The sequence below is a fragment of the Drosophila suzukii genome, chromosome 3 (genome assembly GCF_043229965.1).
Source record: "Drosophila suzukii chromosome 3, CBGP_Dsuzu_IsoJpt1.0, whole genome shotgun sequence".
NCBI lineage: Eukaryota > Metazoa > Arthropoda > Insecta > Diptera > Drosophilidae > Drosophila > Drosophila suzukii.
In genome coordinates, this window is record NC_092082.1 from 26,500,011 (window position 1) to 26,518,893 (window position 18,883).

An 18,883-nucleotide genomic window follows, 5' to 3' on the forward strand; every position below is an offset into this window, starting at 1 on the left:
GTGCTCCTCCAACTCGAGAGCAATAGATTCTCCAACCTTTGTTGTTTTGCGCTCCGCCTTGAGGATCGGGAATCTTACATTTTCAGGCATCCTTGTCTTCGATAGCAGTGTCTTTTTATTAAATTTATTGAACTCTTTAACTACAATGTTCATCTGGTTTTCCTGATTCATGATGGTTGTTGAGTTTTTTGGACTTGATACAGTTGTTCCACGTTGTTTTTAGCTGTATTTTGATGTTTACTACCTGTTTAGCAGTTGTTCAGTACTTGTTTCGTAGTTGCTTACTACTTGTTTTAGCTGGTTAATAGCTGTTATTAGATGGTTATTATCTGTTTAGTAGCTGTTAACTAGTTGTTTACTAGTTGTTATAAACTGGTCACCAACTGTTTTGAGCTGTTATGAGCAGTTATAGGCTTTTTTGTTAAGAATGATCAAAAATTCTTGTCCTCTAGATGACGTTCGATGTGAAGTACAAACTTAGACTGTGAATTTGCACGCGTGCAGGTCCACTTTTTATACCATACAGAGTACACACATACACGTACCCATACATTGATTTTCAACCCCCCAAATGTAAATTAACCATTTAAATATACCGGTATTGACTCCACATTTTCTACGAAAGAAAGTAGAAAAGCGAGGCACAGGTGTCCACAGTTGTATGTATCAAAGTCTTGAACTCTATCGTAGTTGTATTGTATTCTATGTCCCAAGTATTTCACAACTTCTCTAGGTGGCTGAAGATTTCCAAAACTGTCGAAATAATGTATATTATTTTTATTTTTATTATATGCAACAGAATGTGTACCACTTGATCGGGAATTATCTAAGTTTACTATACCACACTCCCTACTTTTTGGTGCTTCTGGGAGTAGATCTCTCATAAACACCCCTCTAAAATTTGGGATATATTTCCTAGCAAAATGTATAATGTCGATATTTGATAGTGGTCTATTGGGTAGCAGAGAAATTAGTTTTTTCGCTTCTTAATTCCTTTCCCCTTACTATAGGGCTTAAGAAAGAAACCATAACCCTTTCTATAGGGCTTGAGATATAATCCTTCTCCTACAGCAACACTTTCAATTTTCCTATTGTGACGTTTTTTCTCCTCCATATCTTCCTTAGCCATTCTCGCATTGTTAATTGTTTTTGCAATTGCTGCACTACCACTTGCTAAACTACCAAGAGCGCTGAGGGCTGTCAAGATCGGCACGATTGGTAGAAAACCTCCAATTTTGGGTACATTAATTACACGAGGTACTTTAACATTTTTCTTAGAACCCATTGATTGATGAATTGATTTACGTGCAACTTTAATTGCACTCATAATGTCTAATGGTTTTTGTTTTTTTAATATCTTAGTAGCAGCATTAATTACAGTCGAAAGGTTTGTCTTCTTCATTTTATTCTTCAATATCTTTTTCCTTCCTTTCTTTTCCGTTTTATTCAATCCCATACCAAATTTTTTCTTGGCTTTCATTATATTTGTAACAAAGTATGCTGCTGCTCTTTCACCAAGACTGCTATCTGGTGCCTTGACACGCGACCAGGCTTTGTCAATTAATATGGAGTCTGCCCTATGTCGTTCACTCAATGCCTTGTTTTGAGAATATGCGATATCGTGATCTTTGCAAGCTTCATCCAATGGGTTTATTCCTTGATCACCACGTTCCAACCGTTTCTGTAACTTTGTACCCGGTCCACAAAAATTATATCCCGGAATATGGGCTTCAAACGGTAATGTATTAATTAGCTTATCGACAAGACCACCACCGTGTTTACAATTAAAAATACGACTGATGCGATTATAAAAACGTTTCCCCATTTTATTGATGTTTAATCATCAAAGATTTCTCATTGAATGAGGTACATTAGGTTAAAAGATGCGTTTAATAAGTCAGAAACAAAAAATTGTAGTTAGAAATATTAACGATGAAAACGAGAAAAATCTACCGCCACGACATAGTGCTCTCTTACCGAACACAATAAGGGCTCTAATTGTTGGGCCTTCGAATTGTGGTAAAACTAATATTATGTTAAGTCTAATAGAGAGTCCTAATGGATTAAAATTCGAAAATGTTTATATATTTTCAAAAAGTTTATATCAACCTAAATATGAGTACTTGGAGAAATTAATCAAACCGCTTAAAGGAATGGGATATCATACATTCTCCCATAATGAGGGTGTACTAGACCCCAGTGAAGCTAAAAACAATTCCATTATGATATTCGATGACGTAGCTTGTGAAAAACAAGATAACATAAGATCTTATTTTTGTATGGGTCGACATAAAAATATCGACTCTTTTTATTTATGTCAAACGTATAGTCATATACCTAAACATCTGATTCGTGACAATGCCAACTTTATTATAATGTTTAAGCAAGATGATTTAAATATGCGGCATATATATCGGGACCATATTAACACTGATATGAATTATGAAACATTTGTGAAAATTTGTCAAAAATGTTGGGAGGACAAGCACGGATTCCTATTAATTAGCAAGGATAACGAAATGGATAACGGAAGATACAGAAAAGGATTTGATCAATTTATTATGATTTAAGGAGTAATTTCAATATAAAGCTTGGTTAGATACTTACAATCCCACAGTTTATCAAGAGATTTCAATATGTCTAGATCACTTGCATTATCCTTGAATGGAAATAGTTCCATTATAAATACAAACTTTTTTCCACCTATCGAATTGAATGGTCGATATGAGTGCGCTCTTATCGATTTTAATATGTATAATTCGATTCAAAATATTGATGAAAAAAATAACCTCTTCCACATCGGTGACAAGGTTATTACAATTCCAACTGGATCATATGAATTGAATGATATCACCGATTTCATTTACAATAAACTAAAAGACTATAACCTGGAAAATACATTTAAAATTCAAAGTAATAATAATACACTTCAAGTTGAAATAACTACCATGCGAGAGTCAGTTTACTTTAATAAGGAAAGATCGGTTGGACAGCTGTTTGGTTTCCATCAAAAAGTACTAGAACCACATCCTACAAAAACCTATCGATCAGATCAGACCGTGAACATATTAAAAATTAATACAATTCGTTTGGAATGTAATATAATCAGCGGTTCATATGTAGATAATACACCGAATCATACATTACATGAGTTTGGCATTAATGTTCCGCCTGGGTATAAAATGACAGTGACACCACACAACCTAATTTATTTACCAATCAAATGTGACGAAATAAGCACACTAGCTATACGCATAGTTGATCAAAACGGTGATTTGGTGAATTTACGTGGTGAAAACGTTTCGATTCGCATGCACATTCGGTTAATAGAATGATTATTTATAATAAGAGACGTAGCTTAAGTCCTCAGCCAAGCATTACTAATTGTAAAGCTATAGAAAGAGGATCAAAAGTAAAAAGAAGCTCACTTACTTTGAAAAATAAACTATTTTTAAAGTCGTTAGGCTTGAAGCTTCGAGTATAATATAAAAGGTGGAAAGGAAAACAATGAACGAAATTTTAAATGTTCGAGAAAAGGTTTACTCAGATGAGAGTATTTCGAAGAAAGAGTTTCATACTTATTCATCGTATAATCAAACATTTAAGCCAAACGATGAAATTCGAATTACTATTCAAAATCAAGACTTGTACGTGCTTCCTCACGAAAGTTACCTTAATTTTCAAGGAATTATTAGAAAAGATTCACCGAATGGACCTACAACTGAAAATGTTACCACTTTTTTTAAAAATAATTGTATGGCTTACTTTTTGGATGAAATTAAGTACGAAATAAATGGATGTGAGATTGATAAAACACGATTTGTCGGTATGACTACAACCCTAAAAAATTATATATCTCTGGATAATCTTCAAAGTCAAAATCTATTAAATTCCGGATGGAGCAGTGGGGACGAAATATCTACGGACCCCACTTTAACTTTTCTGTACCATTAAAAAATTTATTGGGATTTGCTGAGGATTATAAAAAAGTTTTGTTAAATTGTAAACACGAACTAGTGTTGATGCTAACTAAGAATCTTGGTGATGTGTTTGAACAAACCAGAAATGAACAAACTTTTAAGTTGGAAATGACGAATATAACCTGGAAAATTCCCCATGTAACTCCGAGCGATTTTGCAAAAATTAAGATGTACGATATTATTAAAAGTGGTGTAAACCTACCAATCGCATTCCGGAGTTAGGATTCATATGTTAACCCCAAATTGGGGTATGGAAGTCAACACAGCTGGAATGTGAAATTGTCGGCTAACCGCGAAAAACCAAGATATAGCCATTAATATGCTAATTGTCCCAGAACCCGTCTTTCCCTACTACTGACAGCCAGCCGAATGCTGGGCCCAAGAATGAAAGTACACAAAAAACGAGAGAGCTAGATAGAGAGAGCTACCTTTCGCGATGCAATTAACATAAGAGATCAAATTAAGTTAATTAGCAGCTGCGGCTGCGTGACCCGACAGTAGTACATTTTTGTTACTTATTTAGGAACAAACTGCTCCCAATAATTTGATCCTAGGTGTGTGTCATTTTCACCCACACTCAAATATTTTTTGGGTGTTGTGAGGTGTTGAAAAACTCCCCACAAGTCAAAGCAGCAGCAGCAGCAGATGGCCGGCCGCTCACCAGACACGCGGCGAATTCGTGTTTTTAGCGGATAATGAGAGACAATTTTTTTTGGGTCAATTAATAGGTATTGATAAGAACACTAAAATTTTAGTTACAATTTTTATTTTAGCATCGAAACTGTAGGAGCCACAGTTTTGGGCGGTTTGTGGGCGTTAGAGAGCGTGGCGCCCTGCTGAAACAAACTTGCGCTGCGCAAGAAGCTCAGGAATCTGCATACCAAATCCCAATAGCCTAGCTCTTATATTTTCCGACATCTCAGCGTTCATACGGACATACGGTCATGGCTGGATCGACTCGGCTAGTGACCCTGATCAAGAATATATATGTATATGTCGGAGAGGAGGTAATTCAGTCTTTCGTTAGGCATGATACTTTAAGGTGTGACCATGGGTAAAACTCGTATATACCAGTTCTGGTATGATAGGGACTCAGTTTGCGAACTGAGGTTTTGTGTGGCTTCGTTGTATGGCTTACTTTTTGGATGAAATTAAGTACGAAATAAATGGATGTGAGATTGATAAAACACGATTTGTCGGTATGACTACAACCCTAAAAAATTATATATCTCTGGATAATCTTCAAAGTCAAAATCTATTAAATTCCGGATGGAGCAGTGGGGACGAAATATCTACGGACCCCACTTTAACTTTTCTGTACCATTAAAAAATTTATTGGGATTTGCTGAGGATTATAAAAAAGTTTTGTTAAATTGTAAACACGAACTAGTGTTGATGCTAACTAAGAATCTTGGTGATGTGTTTGAACAAACCAGAAATGAACAAACTTTTAAGTTGGAAATGACGAATATAACCTGGAAAATTCCCCATGTAACTCCGAGCGATTTTGCAAAAATTAAGATGTACGATATTATTAAAAGTGGTGTAAACCTACCAATCGCATTCCGGAGTTGGGATTCATATGTTAACCCCAAATTGGGGTATGGAAGTCAACACAGCTGGAATGTGAAATTGTCGGCTAACCGCGAAAAACCAAGATTTGCTATAATTGGATTTACACTAAATGGAGAACTTATCACAAATAACTTATCAAACTTGAAAGTTCACTTGAATTCAGAGTCATATCCATATGATAATCTGAATGTTGATTTTAGTAAGAATCAGTATGCTCACCTATATGAAATGTATACAAGATTTCAGTCTAGTTACTATAATCGTGAATCACAACCATTTTTGACCCCAAATGAATTTAAATTGAAGGCCCCTATTATTGTGGTTGATCTTTCATATCAAAACGAATCAGTGAAAACTGGTCCTATTGATGTGAGAATTTCAATAGAACTGAAGACACCAAGTCATGAAAATACCCAAGCTTACTGTCTCCTCATACATGACCGTTTAGTTGAATATAACCCATTAAACGGACTAGTACAACGAGTTGTTTAACATTAGAAAAATGTTGAATGATACTGTTTCGATTGATGTTCAAGGTTTCTTTGATAATAATAATAATTTTATTTTAAAGGAAATTGGAATTGTATTCGAAAAAGATCCAAACTTGAAACTTTTTTGGGAGTCGTCAGCTCATTAATATCGAGGAAATGGGCTGTCCGTCATTAAACAGGTTTAAAGGAAACCGGTTTCCCTATTGTGAAACACACCTTAAGGGCGGGGTTTGTGCTCTAAACAATGCATACATTATTTTGACATTTTTTAAAAGTAGCTCCAAAACAATAAAATAATTGTTATACATCATTTTAAAGTTGAGACTAGATGTGTAAAGACCTACAAGAAAATAGAATTAACAAAATGAAATTTCATGAGGAAATTGACCAATTTATTGAACAATTTAAAGGAGAGATAACTGGTCAGCATTTTCAATATCTTCTAAACACAAAATCTATGTTCATGAATCGAGGTGGACATGATCTCAAAACTACGAATTATGGTGAACACTTTACATTTTGTAATCCAGAAATGACGTCGGAAACGTGCGCTTGCTTCTTCTATGCAAATCGCCGGAATCAAAGTAGAAAATTAATTTCTATGTATAACAAAAATGTTCGCAATACCAAAATAAGTGAATAAATGTATTATTATGCTACAAAATAAACTTCTGACTTTTTATTTCGAGTTAAAATTACAGGTACGGAGAATGGAAAATATTTCCTTGACTGAGATATGTCGGCTACTTGCGAGCTGTTGCGCGGTCGTGATTTCAACCCCTATTATGGGAACGTCGTATGAGCTCGTATGAGGTCGTTGGCGTGAGGCCCATGATCTTGTCAATGAGCGTGCGCCTTCTGGGTTGTGCATGTGTCCCTTTTATTACGGTCAGGTAATTGACAGGTGCGCATGTTCGGGTAGCTCTTGCTTGAATCCCTTTTATGACATGTTTATGACCCATTTGTGGAAAGGAGAGAATCTTAGACAATTTACCAGTTAAACGTTCTGGGGCGGAAACAAAAATGTGTATTTGAAAATATTCCACATCTGAGAATCATTAACTTTTGAGATTTATTTTATTGGGGTTCTTTTGATTTCTAAATTAGTTTTACAATCATAGGAAACATTATTCCCCAACATGATCGGACATGTTCCTCTAAGATAACCATCTTTGAATACTTTGGGTGTGCGACCTTTCACACGTGCACAGCAACACCTGTGATAATGAGGCAAAAGGGTACGTGATCACACCTTTCCCCAACATGATCGGATATGTTCCTCTAAGATAACAACCTTTGGATACTATGGTTGTGCGACCTTTCTCACGTGCACCTTTCTCACCTGACTATTAATTGCACATAATGAGGGGAAGGATACATGATCAATATTGTCACATGGGGATGTGGGGGCGATGGGGGCAATTAAGTATACTCTTTATAGACATGATCGTGACATTTTTATGACTTCAAAGCCCATTAAAATCAGTTAATTTATTGGATTATGCTAATTGTCCCAGAACCCGCATACGTTAATGTGGGGGGGGGGGGGGGGGGGGGGGGGGGGGTTGGGGGCCATTAATATGCTAATTGTCCCAGAACCCGTCTTTCCCTACTACTGACAGCCAGCCGAATGCTGGGCCCAAGAATGAAAGTACACAAAAAACGAGAGAGCTAGATAGAGAGAGCTACCTTTGGCGATGCAATTAACATAAGAGATCAAATTAAGTTAATTAGCTGCTGCGGCTGCGTGACCCGACAGTAGTACATTTTTGTTACTTATTTAGGAACAAACTGCTCCCAATAATTTGATCCTAGGTGTGTGTCATTTTCACCCACACTCAAATATTTTTTGGGTGTTGTGAGGTGTTGAAAAACTCCCCACAAGTCAAAGCAGCAGCAGCAGCAGATGGCCGGCCGCTCACCAGACACGCGGCGAATTCGTGTTTTTAGCGGATAATGAGAGACAATTTTTTTGGGTCAATTAATAGGTATTGATAAGAACACTAAAATTTTAGTTACAATTTTTATTTTAGCATCGAAACTGTAGGAGCCACAGTTTTGGGCGGTTTGTGGGCGTTAGAGAGCGTGGCGCCCTGCTGAAACAAACTTGCGCTGCGCAAGAAGCTCAGGAATCTGCATACCAAATCCCAATAGCCTAGCTCTTATATTTTCCGACATCTCAGCGTTCATACGGACATACGGTCATGGCTGGATCGACTCGGCTAGTGACCCTGATCAAGAATATATATGTATATGTCGGAGAGGAGGTAATTCAGTCTTTCGTTAGGCATGATACTTTAAGGTGTGACCATGGGTAAAACTCGTATATACCAGTTCTGGTATGATAGGGACTCAGTTTGCGAACTGAGGTTTTGTGTGGCTTCGTTGCGTTGCTAGGTCTGGTCGCTCCCTTCTTCTTTTCGTCCTGACCTATAACGTGGTGTACTATTGAGGACCTAATTATTATGAGCAACGAAGGCAACGAAGACTCGCTGCATCAGCTATAACTCAATATGGAGCAACAACAAGCAATCGACCAAGCGACTAATGAGAACCTGCATGGAGAAGGCTCCAATTTTCCGACATCAGAAATTGGATTCGGCCCTAACCAAACAACTTCGAGGGATGTCTTCGCGCTATTAGAACAACGAAACCGGAACTTTCTGGAACTTGTTAACAAGTTACAGATGTCGGCGAGTGAGTTGCAACAGACTAGCGAGATTTGCTTGCCGAAATATAATCCGGACGTTGCTGGCGTGGACGCCACCCAGTGGTGCGCATCGGTCGACATCATCTTACGAGGAAAACCTTTAAATGACAGCGCTCTTATATTGGCGTTAAGTAAAGCTTTGGAAGGCACAGCGGCGCAATGGTTGTCTCAAATATGCTACCCAGGAATAACTTGGCAACAGTTCCGGGAATTGTTTGAGCAGCGGTACGAGACTTCTGAGACGCCAGCGCCGTCATTTTAAATCTTCTTAATAGTCGTCCAAGCAACGGTGAAAGCCTGCGTAATTTGAATTTTGAACAAATTTCCATCGCGCTGGTTCTTGGGCACATGGCTAATTTCGACTGGCGTTTGCAGAGAATGATACACACAACGCATGTAAACAATCGACGTGAACTGCATCGAACTGGGAACCAGAGGCGAAACGAGCTAAGACTGGAGAAATCAAATGTTACCGGTGTGGAAAACTAGTCCGCAAAAAGCAAGACTGTAGATCTGGATCCCAGGTTTCGGCAACTGGAAAGGAGTGGCGGTCAGGGCATCCCCGTCATGGAAGGACAAACATAACGTGCTACAGATGACAGGAGCCGGGACACAGATTCACTAATTGTCAAAAAAAAAAGTGCAGAGTACCGGATTGGGATTAAGAACGGAAAAAAGAGTCGAGCTGTGCGCTATAGTGGAGCCTCAATCGAGTATGCTGGTCAATGGCGAGAGGTTTCTAATTACCTTTGATTCGGGAGCTGAGTGCTCATTACTTAAGGAAAGCGTTTCTAATAAGTTAGTTGGTAAAAGGATTCATAGCGTTATTTCTTTAAAGGGGATAGGTAATGCCAATACTTACAGTACCGCACAAGTTGAGTCAAACTTTATGATTGATGGGAATTCCTTGGTTGTTTTGTTTCATATAGTACCAGACGAATGTATGAAAAATAATATTGTAATCGGCAGAGAAATATTGGCTCAAGCGTTTTCAGTAGAAGTCTCCTACGATAATTTTAAAATTGTTCAAACTAAAGTTGTAAACATTTGTGAAACCGTTCAGCCAACTAATTTTGATAAGATTGAAACTGAAATGGTCGAAAATGAAAAAGAAATGTTAATATCATTGCTAAAGCAACATTCTAAAGCATTTATCGAAGGCACTCCGCAAACGCGTGTGAGTACTGGGGAAATGCGTATTCGTTTGATTGAATCGACTAAGACTGTGCAAAGGCGACCATACAGGTTTAGTCCAAGCGAACGGGAGTTAGTACGTGCTGAAATGAAAGAATTGATCGAATATAAAGTTATCAGGCCTAGTAACTCACCATTTGCGAGTCCTGCATTGTTAGTAAAGAAGAAAAACGGCTCAGCAAGATTTTGTGTTGATTATAGAGAATTTAATAAAAATATCGTACCTGATATGTTTCCATTACCGTTAATATCAGATCAAATAGCTAGACTTAGGGGAGCTAAATATTTCACTTCTCTTGACATGGCTAGCGGGTATTACCAGATTTCAATGCACCCTGAATCAATCGAATATACTGCATTTGTAACTCCTGATGGACAGTACGAATTTCTTGCGTTGCCTTTTGGATTAAAAAACGCACCTTCAGTGTTTCAGAGAGCTGTATTAAAGACACTCGGCAGTCTTGCTCATTCGTTTGTAAATGTTTATATAAACGATATATTAATTGTTTCAGAAACGAAGGAAGAAGCGTATGAGCGTTTGAAACTCGTATTAGACGTTTTAGTGAAGGCATTTCAAAGTGCTTATTCTTGAAAACTACAGTTTGCTACCTTAGCTATAAGATACAAGCGAGGGAGATACGCCCAAATCTTAACAAAATAGAATCACTAGTGGCGTTGCTTCCTCCGAAGTCAGTTGCTTCTATAAGACAATTCAATGGGTTAGCGTCATATTTTCGTCAATTCATTCCGGGGTTTTCTCAACTGATGAAGCCTTTATATTTTGTCACATCTGAAAAGAATAGTTTTGATTGGCAAACACAACATGAACAAATTCGCAGTAAAATCATTAGTGTATTAACAAACAAGCCTGTCTTGATTATATTTGATCCTCAATTTCCGATAGAATTGCATACCGACGCCAGCTTTGTCGGGTATGGTGCCATCCTTTTGCACCGCATAAACTCTAAACCCCATGTGGTTGAATACTTTAGCAGAGCAACTAGCCCCTGTGAGTCCAGATATACATCATATGAATGAGAGGCGTTGGCTGTCGTGAATGCTGTAAAACATTTCCGTCACTATCTGCATGGGAGAAAATTCGTGATTTTTTCTGACTGTAATTCAATCAAATCCTATCGAAATAAAGTCGAGTTGTCACCTAGGATTTATCGTAGGTGGGAGTTTCTACAATCATTTGAATTCGAAATTGAATACAGAGAAGGTAAACGTATGGCACACGTGGACTTTCGCTGGTCAGTTATAAATCAGGTACATGAGTCTATCATGCATCTAGGTTGGGAGAAAACACTGGAAAGTGTGTACGATCATTACTGGTTTTCGGGTACGGCAAAATATGTTCGACGATTTGTGGAGAATTACATGAGAATTACGTTTATCTATTTCACACCTTTTCCTTGGATGCTAATACTTGTATAAACGCAATGAAATCTTCGATTGCCATTTTTGACGTGCCAACACGTTTAATTGCCGATCAGGGGCGCAGCTTCACGGGCACAAAGTTTGTGCAATTTTGTTCTAGCCAAAAAATACAATTACATCTAATTGAAACGGGCGCAAGTCGAGCCAACGGTCAAGTTGAAAGGGTCATGAGTACATTGAAGAATCTGTTGACGGCTGTTGAGACAAGGTCTAGATCGTGGCAGGATGCACTGGGGTATGTACAGTTAGTTCTAAACTGTACAGTTAATCGTAGCACTAAGTGTAGTCCTTTAGAACTTTTGATTGGTAAAGTTGGGCGACCACTGGGGCTAATACCTATTAGTGATACCGAAAATGAAATTGACAAGATTAAATCAAGGGAGTTGACAACTAAGAACATGGAAAAGTCCGCTAGATATGAAAGGACAAAATTTGATAAAAATAAGGCTAAAGTAACAAGGTGACTTTGTACCGCTTAAAAACAGCGAGAGACAGCAAACGAAATTAGATCCAAAGTTCAGAGGACCCTTTTTGGTGGTCGAGGTATTGGACGGAGACCGATACGTTTTAAAGTCTACACAGAACAATAGGCGTTACAAGTACCCACACGAAAGTTTGCGAAAGTCACCGGATGTGCAAATTCCAGAAGAGCTTGATGTAAATTACAAAGAACAAAGTCAGTTGAAAAAACCTGTTGAAAAAGAGAGTGTTTGTGGAGCCATGTGATTGGGGATGGACGAAAGTTGCTTTAGTAATGTATTTTAGTGCTGTGTTTGATGAATTCGTGAAGTCATGTGGTTGGCGATGGACGAGAGTTGCTTTACAAATGTGTTTAATGAATTCGTGAAGCCAAGTGTTGGGCTATGGAAGAGTAATGTATTTGATGAAATCGTGAAGCCAAGTTATGGGCGATGGACGAGTAATGTATTTGATGAATTTGTGAAGCCATGTGTTTGGGGAAAGGACAATTTAATTTGTTTGAAAATGTGAGAAGCCAATGTGTGGCGAAGAATTTAAAAGCTGGCTATTAAAAGTCTAGATATGTATTTTGATTACGAGTTAACGATTTGAACTGATTAATGTATAATTTGAAAATATTTTATTGACCTCTTGTTTGGAAATATAAACAAAAAAAAAAAAGGGTTATATGAGAATATAACAGAGATATGTTAGAGTATCCTACATGTTAAAAATAGAAGTTAAGTTATGATAATAAACATTATATGGATTTGAGATTATGTGGTTAAGTTCTTCGGAAGCATTCAAAAAAAATTATAAATTGGAATGAAATTCGGATGTTTATTATAGACACGAGGACGTTTATATGTCAGGATGGCCGTGTCGGAGAGGAGGTAATTCAGTCTTTCGTTAGGCATGATACTTTAAGGTGTGACCATGGGTAAAACTGGTACATACCAGTTCTGGTATGATGGGAACTCAGTTTGCGAACTGAGGTTTTGTGTGGCTTCGTTGCGTTGCTAGGTCTGGTCGCTCCCTTCTTCTTTTCGGCCTGAGCTATAACGTGGTGTACTATTGAGGACTTAATTATTATGAGCAACGAAGTCAACGAAGACTCGCTGCATCAGCCAGAACTCAATATGGAGCAATAACAAGCAATCGACCAAGCGACTAATAAGAACCTGCATGGAGAAGGCTCCAATTTTCCGACATATACTTTATAGAGTCGGAAACGCTTCCTTCTGCCTGTTACATACTTTCCGACGATTCTAGTATACCTTCTTACTCTACGAGTAACGGGTATACTCTTTTACTCTACGAGTACCGGGTACAAAAATTGATAAATCCATCGAGCGATTGAACTGCTCTGAGAAAAGTTTACGATGATTTTCGTACCGCTTGGTTAGAAGTTTCCAATCGGCATCATAATTGTCTGCGGAACCTAATAATAGGTGAGCGAAAACTTTTCGACCTTTTAAAGCGGATTTTGAGTAATTAAATTTTAGTGAGGTACTCAGACTCTCCCTTGTATGTATTAAGTTCGAATACAATTCCTGAAAGAGGTCCCAGTCTCTGGCATCACCGCTAAATGTGGGCATCTCAGTTTTAGGTAGGTTTGGTAAACTTTCATTTGTACTCCCGGCCTCCATATTATTACAAGCTTTTTCTTTGATCTGCTCGATTATTTCAGCAGAAATATTTTGAATATCAAGTTCCAATTTACCAAGAGTTAATTTTAACTCAATACGACAACTAGCAACCTCCGGTTTTAGATCTGACCTAATTTGCCAGAGATAATACATCCTTTTTTCCTAACATTTAAAATTTCCCGCTTCTGGTCCCGCATTTTTAAATAAGTTTCATCGAAGTAATTCCTAAGTTCCATAATTTTTAGTTCTAATACAAAATCTATATGGTCTCCTTTTTTTGCACTAGATTGTTCTTTTTTAATTCTTCATAGTCAACATTTACTTGATTTTCTGAGGAGTTGAATAACTCTCCATTGCAGCGGCAATTATACATGGTGGCCTGCCGGCTACCAGATACGCGGCGAATTAGGGTAGTAACGGCATGGCGAAGATGAGAGTTTGGAGAAAGAACATTTTGAGAAGGAGAAGTTGGAGAGAGAGAGAGAGACTGGAGACTTCGATGGCGATGTGAAAAGGAAATAACGGAACGCACCGGACTTTGGACTCTGCTGTGGAATTTGGACCAGGAGAAGAAGTGCCACATCTCAGCAGCATTGCGGCGCGCCTGCTTGCCGCTTGCCTCAGGAGGTTCAGCAGGATAGCACCAAGACATCGGACTCCAGGTGGTAGCCGTGGTTCTAGGATGAAGAGGCTTATCAAAGAACCAAGTCAACCAGCAGCACGTGAACAACAAGTCAACAACAACAAGTCAAGTCGTCGTAAGCATCGCCGTGGGTAGCCTACAAGGGGCAAGATCGCTACGACGGAACGTTCGGGACTGGGACATCAGGAATCTCCGAATTGAGACACAGGTAGCTGAGGTCCAGAGGGATTCCCACGGCTAAGTCAAGGCGGTTTGTTTCATACTTTGTCGCGAGCACACCCTGGCATATCGTCCGGTGGGTCCGTCAGAGTTTGAGCAAAAGAGTCCTGCTACGAGGAACCGTGAACTCGAGGGGAAGGTTGTCTAGACCCAGTGTGCCTTGCCCGACTGAGCAGGACCTAGCGCGAGGGATGAGCGGTTGATCGATTTGTCGCGATCGCCGCGGAGAACTCGTTGAGGAGCGCAGGAACGTCACGGACGTCAAGCAATAGGGTGAGGTTGGGGTGGAACGTTCGTCTGCACTAGGCGTAAAGCGAAGTGAACTGCTAGGCAGCTTCCTGGCGTTAGCCTTCACTATCAGCGCGAATTGAGCAAGACCCTAGTGGGACCATCCGGGACTGAGCAAGGTCATTGTCTCGAAAGGTGTTGCCCTGAAGAACGAGGCACCTGTATACCCTAGTCTGAGAACGGTGACGCTTCCCGTAATCTAAGGCTTAATATCACCCTGGATGGCAGATTGGACGACATGTGGAAGGCATTGTCTAAGTATTATTCAGAGACGGAGAACGACCCACAACTCGTCAATATCTGGGCCGAGCTGGAAGCAGCATACCACGACAGAGCCGGCGCAAGCATCACATTAACAAATGCCAAAGGGGACAACCTAGTGGCAAGTTTGAGCTTTGACAATCTACAAAAGGAGGGCCATAGGAGAGAAATAAGCCAGGATAGGAAAACAACTGCGCTGAGCTCGAGACCCAGCCAGACAGACTATGCAAAGGTCGCTAAACAAGTCCGCGAGTGGTCGTACAGGTTCGACGGTTCGGAAAAGCTATTCCAGTTCCTGGAGCAAGTGGAATGGTCAGCCAACACATACGGCCTGGATTTGGACATGATTCCCCGAGCGATGCTGGAAATGCTTAAAGGAAGGGCTTTTAAGTGATTCATTGCCAACATCAAGCAATGGAGATCCTGGGAAGAATTCATACTTTTATACATATATCCAGCCGAGAGATTTCTTTCCCAGGTCAGGTCTTTTCAGGTCAGGCAAAGGAAGCAGGGCTACAGCGAGTCGTTCAAGGACTACATGATCGACATCCAGACGATGGTGAGGCCACTCAACTACTCGCCCAGAGAGACCTTAGGAATTATTAAGGAGAACTATATCCGCAGCTGTATACGTTGATGATCTTAGGCGACGAGTTGGGAAAAACTGGAAAAAGAGCGAGAAGCATTCGCACAGGAGAACAAGTTCTCGAGGACCAAGTCGGCGGCCCTAACGCAAGTCACGTGCAGAAGAAGCGAAGAATTAGGCAACCACGATAAACGGGGAAATGGCCAGTGGTCATCACCACAAGTCCAACGGCACCAGGCAACCTAAACACCACGAGAAGGTCCAGGGACACCACCCCAACAGCAACAGAGGCAGCCAAACAATAACTTGTGGAGGCCGCCAAGCGCCACACAGAGGCCACAAGAAACCACTCATGTCACAGACGCGCAGGAGGCATGTCGAAAATGTGGTAGGGACGGAGACTGGGCTCGAGGATGTTGAAAACAATGTCTGTTGTTCTACTGGGTATGCGGCAAAGTGGGTGTCAGGTGCTTCGAGTTCTGCGATCTCCGCCGCTACTTCTCCAAACGAACTGGCAAGTTAATCGAAGAGGAGGAGCATTTGTACGCAGCGGTGATGATTGGATGGAACAGATTCAAAGCCACAATCGACACCGGGGAAACGGCAAGCCTCGTTAGCGAAGAACTGACGGAAGATGCGGCGGAATAGATGCACAGCTCGAGGTGGACGTCAAATTCGGCAACAAAGAACTGACCATGAGCTTGTTGATTATACCAGGAGTAGTGGATCCGTTGGTGTTGGGATGAATCTTCTTAACACCAGTTGGGACCGAAATAAAGTGTGCTGGAGACGGGATCATTATACCCGCCAGGAACCGACACAATGGATGGCTCGATACTACAAAGTTCCTAAAAACAGAGCTTGCAGACTTCAACAACATGACGGGAACGTCGAAAATGGCAGAGCACCAGATCAAAATTAGGGGTGACAAACCAGTCAAGCAGAGATACTATCCGAAGAACCCAAAAATCCAAGGGGAGATCAATGCAAAGGTGGACGAGCCTCTCCAATTGGGGTTCATAGAGCATTCAAAGAGACCATACAGCTTCCCCATCGTGATGGTGAAAAAGAAGACAGGCAAGTGGAGGCTGTGCGTCGGTTTCAGACAGACCAACGCGAAGTCTGTAAAGGATGCCTACCCGATGCCCCGAATTAACTACATCCTGGACCAACTGAGGGATGCGCGGTACATCAGTAGCTTGGACCTGAAGGATGAATACTGGCAGATCCCATTGGAAGAAAGCAGCAGGCAGTACACGGCTTTCACAGTACCAGGCAAAGGTTTGTTGCTGTTTTTGGACCAAGTATTTGGCCCCGAAATGTCAATTTTTTAAGAAGTAACTGCTGTACTTAGGACATCGTGTGACTAGCGAAGGAACAGATCCGGAAAAAGTAGCTGGCATCGCTGAACTGGAACCACCCTCGACCGTCAAAGACCTCCGGAAACACCTGGGAGTAGCGTCGTGGTACCGCCGATTTGTACCAAATTTTTCCAGAATCGTCAAACCTCTGAATGACCTGCTGCGCAAAGGCAGTAAGTGGGAGTGGACATCAGAGCACCAGATGGCGTTTGAGGAAGTAAGGGCAAGACTCGTGGCAGATCCGGTGTTAGCATGCCCGGACTTCAGTAGAACTTTCACCCTACAAACAGACGCCAGCGACTACGGCATCGGACCAATACTGACGCAGGACACAGAAAAAGGAGAACAAGTAATCTCCAACTCGAGCCAAACATTGAACGGAGCGGAGAAAAATTTTAAAACAACGGAGAAGTGCTTGGCAATTGTCTGGGCGATTCGAAAGCTCAAGCCGTATCTGGAAGGTTACCACTTTAAAGTAGAATCAACCAACAACGGGTGCGATCGATTTAAACACTTTACGCAGAGAACGAACCATCCTCGGGAGAAGCTAACAGCAAAGAGGAGGAAGTCGTGGCGTCTAGAGTGGACCTAGGATGCACAAAATCCCCAAGATCCATAAAAATTGTATTTTTGGTATTCAGGAGAGGATCGGATCCTTGCCAAACTGAAGGGTTGCATCTGGGCTATTTATGTTCATTATCATGGGGAATGTCCTAACTAGAAATGCCAACTTAGCCAAATATACTGACTCCCACAACCACAGATTTAATTTTTAATCTTTGTGACTAACAATAAAAACTGAAAAAGGAGTCAGGAGGGATTACCAGATGTCCTTGGCATGGAATTTACCAAGCTCTTTGTCATTCATTCCTTCCAGAACATATAATGTTTGGCCAAGTTTCTCCCAAACTGTTGGCAGCGTTGCTCAGCGCAAAGTTCCGTTTTATCACCTCTTCACCTACGTCAAACGATCGGGGCCTTGTACGTAGGTTATATGTACGCTGATTCGTCTCATAGGCTTTGCTTAGATGTAAATGGATGCTTGCACGGATTCTCTGACACTCGTCAGTCCTTAAAAGGTTGATGTCACCCTCGGCGAGCAAGCCTAACTTTTAGTCTTGGGCGTGTTGGCCAAAGACAACCTGGTAAGGTAATACACCGATAGACTGATGGATGAAGTTACGGAGTGAGCAATTGATGCTGGTGAGGAAAAGATCCCCTTCGCGCTGGTCCGAGCGGATGTATGCTCTCAATGCCGCGTTGATTGAGCGGTTGACTGTCTCCGCTGCGTTGGACTACGGAGCATAGGCACCTGTGAACATGTGGCGCACGCCATATTTCGTAAGGAAGTCGGAGAAGTCACAGCTTTTAAACTGAGCGCCGTTGTCACTCACGACTGTTTCAGGCAAACCAAAGCAAGAAAAGATTTCGTCCTACTGACTATAACTTTAGTGGTGAACTTTTTCACTGGCATTAGAAAAGTTAATATTGAAAAGTGATCTAGATAATCAAATCCAATTCCAGATATGGAACGCGGAAATTAGCCAATAAAATCTACATCGAGTCGTTCAAATATCCTTTCGCTATGCACCTGAACGCCCATAGGTGGTTTCAAGAAACGCGTAGGATGTTTTGTGGTCTGGCACATTTGGCCGTTGCGTACATAGTCCCGCACGTTGATTACCATGTTTGGCCAGTAAAACCGCCGGTGAATGCGCTATTGGCATTTAGTCATTCTTAGTCATTCATTCGCCCATTCGATCTTGGGCAGCACTGACTACGCTTTAGCGTAACGACTCAGGTACGAACAATTTCAAACAATCGTCTGGGTAAGTGTCATTCGAATTTGGAAATGCTGGTGATAGATGAAGTCATCGACTACTTGAAAATCAGGTAGCTGTGAAGACCAGAATTTGTTCCGAAGTGCAGAATATTTTTCAGTTTGATAGCCCCCCTGGTCAGTCTACCGCTTAAATCAGATTGATTCATAAGCCAACGCAAAACTTTTTGATTCCAAGACTACAGCC

At 40.6% G+C, this 18,883-nt stretch overlaps 1 protein-coding gene across 2 annotated transcripts in view; it reads left to right on the forward strand.

Annotated features, from left to right (window-relative positions):
• The window catches only part of nrm (neuromusculin), a 237,903-nt gene that overhangs the window by 164,755 nt on the left and 54,265 nt on the right, over positions 1-18,883 (forward strand). The window lies entirely within an intron of this gene.